The 11,212-nt window shown below is 47.4% G+C and overlaps 1 long non-coding RNA gene across 1 annotated transcript; it reads right to left on the bottom strand.

The window, feature by feature from the left end:
- Positions 1-3,323: 3,323 nt before the first annotated feature.
- LOC136490859 (uncharacterized) lies at positions 3,324-5,092 on the bottom strand. Its single transcript, XR_010767887.1, has 6 exons — positions 5,006-5,092; positions 4,457-4,527; positions 4,271-4,360; positions 3,987-4,151; positions 3,865-3,898; positions 3,324-3,620 (listed from the first exon to the last, which is right to left on the bottom strand). It is a non-coding gene; the product is annotated as an uncharacterized lncRNA (long non-coding RNA).
- Positions 5,093-11,212: the final 6,120 nt, after the last annotated feature.

Consider the following 11,212-nt stretch of genomic DNA (forward strand, 5'->3'; position numbering starts at 1 on the left):
GTCTTGTTCGACCTTGGCCTGGAGCTCACGGAGCTATTCTAGGTCTGGGCGCTGAGGTCACGTAAGAGCGACGTTCTCATTTCGTGCGGCCGGTAGGGCGGCGCGTGGAGGTGTGGCGGCGCCCGCACCCGGGCGGAGCGGGGAACAGCTACCTGCCCCCTCGTCCTCTTCGCCCGCCCTCGGCATCCCGAGCCCGACGTGAAAACACTCACGAGTGGGGTCGTAGGTGCCTTCATCGTCGGAGTCAGAGTAGCCGAAGCAGTAGTCGCTTGCGGCCAAGAACTGACGCAAAGCCCCAGGGTCGTGGAGTCCGGAGAGATCCACTCCGGGCCATGCCTCGTCCTCATCCGAGGAGTCGGCGTGGGCGCTCAGGTCGAGAGCGAAGCGCTGGCGGTGTTCCGAGGGATGCTCGTGAGTGGTAGTGTAAGCATAGGCGTAAGAGGCGGTGGCATTTCTCAACCCAAAGGGGTATGGGGATGGTGCCGTCGCTGGATTCTGCTCCACCGGGGTCAGTTCTTCAGGGAGTGGTGGAGCGGAGCTTGACGACTGGGCATCGCCGCGTGCCACTGGTGATTTTCCTTTGTCCAAGCTCAGGCTAGACAGGTCCCCAGCCAGGGATCCTATGCCAATAGCTGGTCGTAGGATATCGGCGGGGGGTGACGTGCCGCCCCGGATTCGCGTAGCGTCAGGGTGGCCTTGCTCATGTCGTGCCTAGCGAGCACGGCGAGAGCGGCCGCCCGGGCGCCGCCTGCGCCTGGGCTGCCGGTGCGTAACTTCATCGTTGGACGGTGGGGCTCGAGGAGTGAGGAGTACCATGTCGTACTCATGCCCTAGAGACATGAACTCTAGGCTCCCGAACCAAACCACGGTGCCGAGACGCAATGGTCGTACGGGGTCTGCCATCCGGAACCTACTGGGATGACGAAACTGACACGCAGCGCCCCCTACCTGGCATGCCAACTATCGGTGTTTTGGACCGGGGGGTCCTCAACCAACCAGTGAATTTGTTCTGCGTGCTCCCAATTCCGGATGGCGATGCAAAGAGACACAAGGTTTATCCTGGTTCAGGCAATCGAGGCCCTACGTCCAGCCTGAGAGGTCGATCTTGTATTCCTTGCACCGAAGTGCTCGTAGTAGGGGGTTACAAGCTAAGGGGGAGAGGGAGCTGGTCCCAGGTCTCGGCAGGATGTCGTGTGGGCCGCTCGAGGCGTTGCTCTTAGACGGTAGGGATGTGCGCGTGTGTGTGTGTTACCAGGTGTTCTCCCTCCCCTTAAAATGGCCCAAGTCCTCTCCTTTTATAGCCTGAAGGGAGGACAAGGACGGTACATGAGCTAACTGTATGGTGTCATGTAAATAGAGGCGGCGTGTCTGGGCCCTGTAGCCTGTTCCTATGGCAGCGTGGTCATCGGAGTGGTTCATCCTTGGAGCACTAGGGCGGCGTGGTCGTCCCATCAGATCCTGTGCGTCGTGGGAGCCCCGGGAATGCCTCGGAGTGGGTGCGGCGGCGAACGTGAAGCCACTGTGAACAGAGTGTGCGTGAGGCCGAGACTTGGTCGGTGCCGAGGCTGCACTACGGTGGAGGGGTCTCGGTAGGCACGAACCCCAAGATAGCCGAGACCTTGGAGTATAGCGCCGAGGCCTCGAGTGGGCGACTAATCGTGGGTACAGCGTTAGGACACAGTGGCCGGTAATCCCCGCCGTACCCTGTCCTAGTCGTTATGGCGCTGATCGTGGACACAGCGTTAAGACACAGTGGCCGGTAATCCCCGCCATGCCCTGTCCTGGCCGGTATGGCGCTGATGCGACCTTGGGTCCCGTCGGCCATTCTGTGGCGTTGAGCCATCATCCGGCTGAGATTGCGGGAGTGGTTGAAGCATTAATGAGACATGACGCGCTATCTGGAGGGTCGGTCGAGGCAGGGGGTGACGGGCTGCGGACGACCCGGCCTCGAGCGACACGGAGATCGAGGCCTTGCGCGAGACAGAGATCGGGCTCCTTGCCGAGGCCTCGCGCGAGACACCTCACGCGATACGGAGAATGCACCCCCTACCGAGGCCTTCCGCGGAGAGCCTCGGGCGAGGCGGAGACGGCGTTCCCTTCCGAGGCCTTCCCTGGAGAGCCTCGCGCGAGGCGGAGTTTGCGTCAGGATGCCGAGACCTCCTGCTCGAGGCTCGAGGCGAGGAGGAGGAGGACCCAGTGGGCTCGGTCGTGGCAGATGAGGGGCCCATGGCTTACCTTCTAGCTTTATTTTTTTTAATGGGACTTTAGCGACTCATTTGATGTTTGCTTTGGGGTACCCCGTTCTAAGGTACCCGACACTGCCACCCTGAATTCTCAGCAACCAAAGGTGGGCCATTACCTGGGCCTTCGCATAGCCACAGCCCGTATTGCTGATTTATCTCCGTAATTTGTTGTGGCTCGCCGATATCTCCGCCAATCGTTACGGCTCAGTAATTACTACTGTATAGCTGTTACTCCGGTGTTTTCTTCGTGATTCTATTTTCTCCAAGTTGACTGTTGTTTCTGACCCTAGCACCATGTGACCACGTCACCTACTGTCAGGCTCAGGGACTAAGTGGGCACACTTCACCTTGCGGTGAATGTGCTCCTCGGGGTTACGTCCGAGGACTGCCTGCCTGCTCGGGGACTGGCTGCCTACTCGGCTGGTCTTTTATTTTTCTTCTAGTTTGGATCCTAGCACCACATGACTACGTCATCTACTGTCAGGCCCAGGGACTAAGTGGGCACACTTCACCTAGCGGTGAATGTGCTTGTTTTATTCTGGAAGACTCCGTGCCTCTTGAAGCTGAAGAAGGTTATCTCCTTTTCTCGTGGTTGGACTCTAAGTGGGCACACTTGGTCCACTGTGAAGAAATTTTTTGATTCTGAACTTGAGCTCCTTACACCCTTATGGCAAGCCGTATTTGGTTCACGCTACTCGGCGGCAGTTCACGCTGCTCGACAACTGCTCACAACTGCTCGACAACTCATCATGGTGGTCGGACCATGTGTTTGACTGCTCGGCCGTGTTCGCACCTGCTCGGACAAGCTCAAGACGGCATTGCACAATGGGTACAAGGCGCTCGGGGACTAGCTGTGGGGGTATGACCCCAGATACCCATGACAGACCACATGGGCTACGCCCTCAGGGTGGCCTAGCCCACAGGACGAAGCCTTACGCGACGTGACTCTGCTCGGCGCCTCCTGCAAGACATCTAGAAGATATCCTGAAGAGACTACGAGATCTGTTAGGATATGTATGATCCCAAGATTCATGTAATCAGTTATTACTTTCTGGTTATCTCTCAGATCTAACAGACTTATAACCCTGCTCCCCGGACTATATAAGGTGGGCAGGGACCCCCTCCAAACTCACGCAATATCATACGATAGCTAATACAAACCAACAGACCACAGGAGTAGGGTATTACGTCATACTGACGGCCTGAACCTATCTAACTCGTGTGTCTCTGTTGCCTTCTTGTTCTTGATCTCACGCTTCTCTGCTGATCAATCTACCTTCATGGGATACCCCTCGGAGGACTGTCGATGGTATTATGTCGACAGTGGGAGAGGTTCATAAGCATCTTCATTTCGTCCTCGAGCTCCCTAACATGTGTCTAGTCAAAATACTCCCGTATAAGCATTTTAGAGTGGAATAAATAGATAGATACATTGATTGAATTTGAACAATTGAGTAAAATATAAAAGTCAAAGCATTTTTTTCCTGTTCGCTTGGCTTATAAGCCGTACTTTTTTAGCCAACAAACAGTAATTTTTCGCTCACAACAAATCAGCCAACAGTACTTTCAGCCATGGCTTTTCAGCCAAGCGAACATGGCATTTGAGTGCAAAAGTACTCACCTGAGCTTGTCGCGTTGCTACTTCCAATCATAACCTGCCATCAAGAAAACAATATGACATCCATCAAATCGCTCAAAAAGTTTCCTCGGTTCAAAGGTCCTAGCTTCGAGATGGAAGCATACCGACTCGCTTGACAGCGAGGAGCTCGCTAGAGTCAAGGTCCGTGCCGAGATACACCTGCCCAAATGTGCCACTCCCTATAGTTTCACCCTTCCACCACCGGATCGGCGGGTTCTCCTCTCCTTCGCCGCTTCCTTCTCCCCCTACCCTACCACATCCACCGGAGGCTGAGGCCGTGCCACCGCGACCATGTGCAATATTAAATTTTGATAATGAAATTGTGAGGTTAAATTCAGATGCATATTGAAAAACTTTTGAGGCAGTAATTAAAAGACTACAGGCCTACCAAAGTTGTTGTGTGGAAAAACAATGACACAGTTTGCAGGTCCAATTCCCACAAGCGAACAGTCTTGTCTGTTGACGCTGACAATAGATGCTGCAAGGTAGCAAATTTCAATCATCGGAAAGAAAAGGACAAAAGAAAAAATTTGTAAACCTTACAAATGAGAGGGGAGCACTTCATTGGACATACCTTGTTAGACCATGATATGTTCAGTACATCACCAGAGTGACCACAGGATGAAGCAATGGTTCCTCTGAGATCTGGAGCAACATTGTTGGGATCACAACACAAGCAGAATCTATGGATTGTTTCATGCCCATGACTTTGCATTTCATCTCATTTTCAGCATCAACATGAGCTAACAAGTGCACTAATTTACTCAAACATATAAAGGAATTGTTCGGAAGAAACATACTGTTAATAATTGACAAAGACATAGCAGGAAGCAAATTACATCTAGAGCATGATATTTTCTTTAGAAATTAATAATCAACAAATAAATAATGAGACTTAATGCAAGTATATTGGCAACCAACCAGTTAACTGGAAACCTAAAATACTATAGTTTCCTAAATCGGCCTAAGCACAGATTGGCTCAGAACTTGGCCATGGGACATTGTATCTGAAAATAATTTGGTAGTTAAAGTACGTCCAAAAAAAAATTACTTGTTTTGACACAAACTCACGCTGCCACTTTCTAGAATCCTAGAAATCCTGCTATTTGGGAATGCCTCTCACCTTTTTGGGGCTTTGTGGACTGTTCCTCCATGACAACCACCATTTCCTCCATCTTAGGATCATTTCAGCTCTTAACCAAAACAGCTGCAGACCATGTGGTTGCATTAGAAGAATTAGCTGGGCATTCAAGAAATAAGATCAATGACGGCTTAGGAACAATACCTAACAGTAATTTTTGAATTACAGAGCAAACGACGAACTTTTAAACTTTCATGATAACAGATAGAGTGCTAAAATAAATTTCACCTTCCTCACCCTCCTCCGGTTCCTCCTTTGTTGTCTCGTTCAAAAAAACTCGGCAACTTCCTCCTCCTCTGGGTTATCACATTTCACATCGAGGCAACAACTACATGATAACAAAACCTGCTTCAAACATTGCCCTCATATAAGTTGAACAGTAGAACCAAAGAAATCAGGGGAGTGGAATCTTCTAACCTTTTAGTTCCTCTCGCTGCACCTTCTCCTCCTCCTTTGGGTCATCACATTTCACATCCGAGACAACAGCTACATGATAACGAAATCAGCATCAAAAAGTTGTTTGTTTGGTTGCCAGCATAGATGACGGTTTTGGTTAAAACTCCTGCAAGAAATGGTGAGGATACCTCCTACTATCTAATATCAAAAGCTCACGTCACTACAACTTCCAAATAAAAAAATGATAATAAGCTAAACTAATATTGTTACATCTTTATTTTTTTTCTCATCCTGGGTACCCACGACAACCTGAACAATCTCACCAGCCATCTCCTAGTATTACCAAGCATAATTAAAAAATCATCAAGCAATGAGATATGAAGGGAATTAGGGAATAAAAAAAATCAAATATACAGGATTGCAGCACAAGAACATCCACTTGAAGAGCAATCCTTGCAAGCAATAGAACATCCACTTGAGGAGTAATCCTTTCAAGCAATAGAACATGGAGCAGGTGGCAGCCCATGGTACATGCATTCAAGCCTGTGGCATTACCTTAGTCGACGGTAAACCTCTGCTTGCTGCCCACACAACCTCTTCGCGTGCGGAGGGAGAACGATGGCGGCCGCTCGATGGCGAGGACGTAGGCCACGCGACGGCAAGGACGGCGCGAGACCGTGGCGGGTGACGGCGACGAAGGGGAGGCGGATGAGGACAACGGCGAGGACGGCGGAAGCGGGTGAGGGCCACAACGGGGGAGTCGCTCGACGGCGAGGACGCAGGCCGCGCGACGGCGAGGACCGCCCTCTACGGCGAGGACGCAAGCCGCGCGATGGCGAGGAACGCCCGCGACGGCGAGGACGCCGCGAGACGAAATCGGGTGAGAAGGACGACGGGTGAGCCGCTCGACGGCGAGGACGGCGGCCGCTCGACGGCCACGGATGCTGGCCGCGCGAAGGGCGAGGGCGACAGTGGCGCGGGGTGCGGGGATGGGGATGGGGAGCGGCACGCGCCGCGGCGGCCGTGGGATCCAGCGGGTCCCACGGTGGGGGGCGGTGATTGCGGCTTTCCGTTTTTAGAGCGACTTGCGCGCGGACGGGAGACAGGTAGCGCAAGGGGAGGGGCGGACCGACGGAGCGACGATTATCGCACGAAACGATGGTCTTACTTTCTTTCTTTTTATTTGTAGGAGATTACACCTAAAAAATAACTGAGGTAAAAAAATCGGAACCCGCCCCGGCGCTCCCAAATCGGGCCACTCGTTCAAACCAAAAAAGAAAGAAAGGAAAAGACAGCAGAAAAAATAAAAAAACATAAAAAACCGTGCTGACTCGAGGACCAATTCAACCGTAAAGAAATTAAATAAAAATATATAAAAATGCAAACGTGGCACACTACTCATATAAAATATGTTCTACGATTTTAAATCTAATATCTTAATAGTTCGACCAGAAAAACATGTTTTGCATGGGCATCAAGCTGTGGTCACCAAATGAGAAGCTTTATATGTCCAAGATACGCATCCACTTCTTGCATCTGGCCTCCGACTGAAGCATTGAATTACCATGATATTATTTTTTCCCTCTACAACACACACAAAAAAAAAACAGAATTGTCTGCGCGGCAATGCTTCACCCGCTCGTCCGCTTCTACCAGTCAATTTTCTATCGAACTCTGCAGGTGTACCATGACACACCAATCATGGGACACATATTGATCCGATCTTCGAGCGCGGGAGCACATCCTTTAATGTCCCTATCACTAAAGATCACGCGCCCAATATTCGTGCACAATCTCATGGCAAAGTGCGCCGCCAGGCCGCACCCGCCAACAGCATCAAATCTAACATCATAGGGCGCCGTACCACCGGTCGCGCCCACCCTTGACGCAGGACAACAACGGCGCCACTGCCATATTTGGTCCCTTGCGGAACGTTGGCAGCGCACGATGACAAAGGACACGAGCGAGCCGACAAGCACCAGGGCGTACAATAACAACATCCCGAGCTAGCTCGGCAACGACTACGTCGGTGCCCTCCTACTGCTACTTCATCCCCAGCCCTGGCTGCTGTCATTATCGATGCCCCAGAACTTGGAGTGGGGTAGGCTCTCGCCGTGGAACTCCGATATGGCAAGGAAGACCATCGTGACGGCACCCGCAGCCGAGGCCACGTCGCGAACGACGACAAAGAGAGAGAGAGAGAAAAAAGGTGTGAATGAATTTAAAAATAGTTTAGGGTTCCCAATGTAAAATTGTTTACTAGCTTTTTATTGTTTTTTAATATGATCAAATCAGCTTAAAACTGTAAAAAACATAATAAGTCACACTATTATTAGAAAAAATGAAACCAATTTTGGTCGGTTTCTACAAACTAGATCTATATGATATAGGTAACAAAGATCATGAAACAGGCTTTATATTTTCTATGTAATTAAATTTGTAGATTTCTTAATATTTTCATCTAATCCGCCAGACATGTGCGTCGTCTTGTATGTGGATAATAAAAACTAATTGCTCCATATAACGCACGGGCATATATTTAGTATTTAAAAAATACCTTTTATTTTGTACGGACGTGACAATATGTAATTGTGCGTTATCTTTCAGGTTTCTCCGATTTCCTGGGTTTCCTTTATCCAGAGTCCTGTTTTTTCGCCGAGAAATCTAGATGAATCAAGCTAGAAACCAGTAAAAACACTGTTTTCTTCACTCGCTCTTTGCTACAGTAGTGCTGAAGTCGGAGTGACCTGTCCCTCACGCGCACGGAAATGCCTTTTAGGGCACGTACAACACAGACACAGCTGTTGTATGTAATTTCTTAAAATTTATAATACAGACGGCCGAATAAATAACTCGTACAACCCACAGGCAGCTGCTGTCTATTTGTCTGTCTACAAATTTTTTAATACTTGCATATATATCATTGTGTTGCTAATTGATGAAATCTTTCAGGATAAACCATATATTATATATAATGTAATATAATATATTTTATAAATCAAATACAACATACGTCTTCTTTCCCAAAAAATTATGTCTAATTTTCTTTGTTTCCATAGCAAGAATCAAAATCAAATGAGCATGCAGGTAACTGAAAAATAGAATTGCAGAATATGTGTTCAAGTGAATATTCAGTTTATAGAATGTGTGCATTCAAGTGAACACCTGCTCAAAAGAGGGCACTGCCCGACACAAACTATGCAACATGTGTCACCAAGCGACGTACACGATCAGATGAAGTCGTCGTCGGCTAGCAACGATCCATACAGCGGCCACTCAACTGGCAACTATGCATAGGAGCACGAGCTACGGCCGGCGTCTCAGCAGGCGACGGCAACCATCTCTCTCCCGCGAACACATCAGTGTATTTTGCTTAGCTCCAGGTATACAGACGGCAGAAGGTCGCTGTTGTACGTGCCCTTATTGCCACCGACAAGTGACAATCTTTTAGTTGCCATCTTAAAATACAAGTATTATCTATTTCGATATTTTCATCATTGAGTAGTGTGCTTCACTGGTGCAGCTCGAGCCTACTGTATTGAGGCCTTGTTTAGTTGGACCTCAAAGTTCAAAAAGTTGCTACAGTACCTGTCACATCGAATGTTTGTGGCCTGTGCATGGAGCATTAAATGTAGACGAAAAGAAAAACTAATTGCACAATTTGGTGGGAAATTGCGAGACGAACGTTTTAAGCCTAATTAGTCAATGTGTGGACACTATTTGCCAAATAAAAACGAAGGTGCTACAGTAGCCCCAAATTCCTAATTTCGCGAACTAAACGAGGGCTGATCACAAGCCTCGGCGGCCCGGGGGTACACCGTACACGATGCAGCTTTTCCATTGTCTTTACCAGAGATGTTGACGGATGGGACTACTTTAACGGCGTGCAGCTATTCTGCACGTTCAGCGGAGCAGGCCGCCTCGTTGGACGCGACTTTGACGGCGTGCAGCTACTACACGTTCAGCGGAGCAGGACGCCTCGTTGGCCGCGCTCGGGAGTCAAATCCAGCTCTGCCGCGGCCTGGTAACCCGCGGCCGCGTGGGACGTGGGTCTTGTTTAAGGCCCTGTTCACCCAAAATCCAAAAATTTTCAAGATTCCTCGTCACATCAAATCTTACGACACATGCATGAAACATTAAATATAGGTAAAAAGAATAACTAATTGCACAGTTTGCCTGTAATTGGCGAGACGAATCTTTTAAGCCTAAATAGTCCATAATTGGACAATTTTTTCCAAATACAAACGAAAGTGCTACAATAGCCAAAAGCCAAAAAATTTCGCATCTAAACGGGGCCTAAATCCGCCGGTGTCACGTTGGATATTAAGTGGGGTCATACGGGGTGTGTGACAGTAATAAAAAAATAAATTATAGAATTTCTCATAAATCCACCAGATAAATTTATTAAGTCTAATTAATTCGTCATTAGCACATGTGTTACTATAGTACTTTATTGTCAAACTATGGACTAATTAGGTTTTTATTGTCAAATATTCGTCTCGTAAAGTAGTCACAGTCTGTGTAATTAATTATTTTTTTAAGTCTATATTTAATACTCTATATATATGTTAAAGATTCGATGGATAGAATGTAAACTTTCAGGGATGAACTAAACAAGTCGTGAGGCAGTGTGCTCCTCGAACAAAGGCCTTGTTTAGTTGGCGATTTTTTTAGCGAAATGGTACTGTAACACTTTCGTTGTTATTTGACAATTAGTGTTCAATCATAGTCTAATTAGACTTAAAAGATTCGTCTCATGAATTTCGTCTAAACTGTGTAATTAGTTTTATTTTTTATTTATATTTAATGCTTCATACATGCGTTAAAGATTCGATGTGACGAAGAATCTTGAAAAAATTTGCAAAATTTTGGGAACTAAACACTACCAAACAAAAAAATGAAAAAAGAAAGAATACGATACTGTTCCTGATAGTAGTAACTTTTTCTTTCTGGTAGTACAATTGCTGAAAGTCAAAAGCCTGGAACCTCGTACGCTCGTACGGTACAAGATTTCACGCGGAAATATTTGGATTGATTGAAGGATTTTTCAGGAATTTTGTAGTTTGCCGTTTCTACAGAAAGAAAAAGCGTTCGCGTGTTTGGAAGGGATTGACGCATGTGCATTTCACGTGAAAAAAAAATACATTCGCTCAGAGCTGATGGAAATCTTGCTCCCTCGCTATTCGCTAACCACGGCAACTAGTCAACTGAAGATGGAAAAAAAATATGCACAAAAGGATTGAGCAGCAAAAGAAAGATCAATTCTCACGTCCGCTCCAGAACAAAGAAACTGCATCCATCCATAAGAGCCCGCCAACACGGTTGGTTTGTTTGCTGCGGCCTGAACCTGAACTTTACTCTCTTTTTTTTTTTTTTTGACGAAAAGCCTGAACTTGAACTTCGACGGAGAGAACGCTACAGGAAAGGGAAGTGAAGGGATAAGATAAGAACGAAGGATTTTAGCTTTTTTTCATATATAAATCTCATACCCCCTTTTTCTGTGTTTTTCGAAACTATTCTCCGTGTATATTAAAATAAAACACGTGACGTGAGAGGTTCTTGGCTTGGCTAACTACATTTTCATTACTATGGGCCCACCTAAACCAATTTTCCTTTTATATATTTAATTATTATGTTTTGCTGTTTTTTATTTACCTACGTAGTTCCAACATCCATTCATATTCTATTATGTTTTTTTTTCCATCCATATGTTTCATCCTGTTCGTCTGGTGGTTTTTGCGGCTGATAAGCCGGCTGATGTGTGTTTTATTGTGAGAGAAAAACACTGTATTT

The sequence above is a fragment of the Miscanthus floridulus genome, chromosome 11 (assembly GCF_019320115.1).
Source record: "Miscanthus floridulus cultivar M001 chromosome 11, ASM1932011v1, whole genome shotgun sequence".
NCBI classification, from domain to species: Eukaryota; Viridiplantae; Streptophyta; class Magnoliopsida; order Poales; family Poaceae; genus Miscanthus; species Miscanthus floridulus.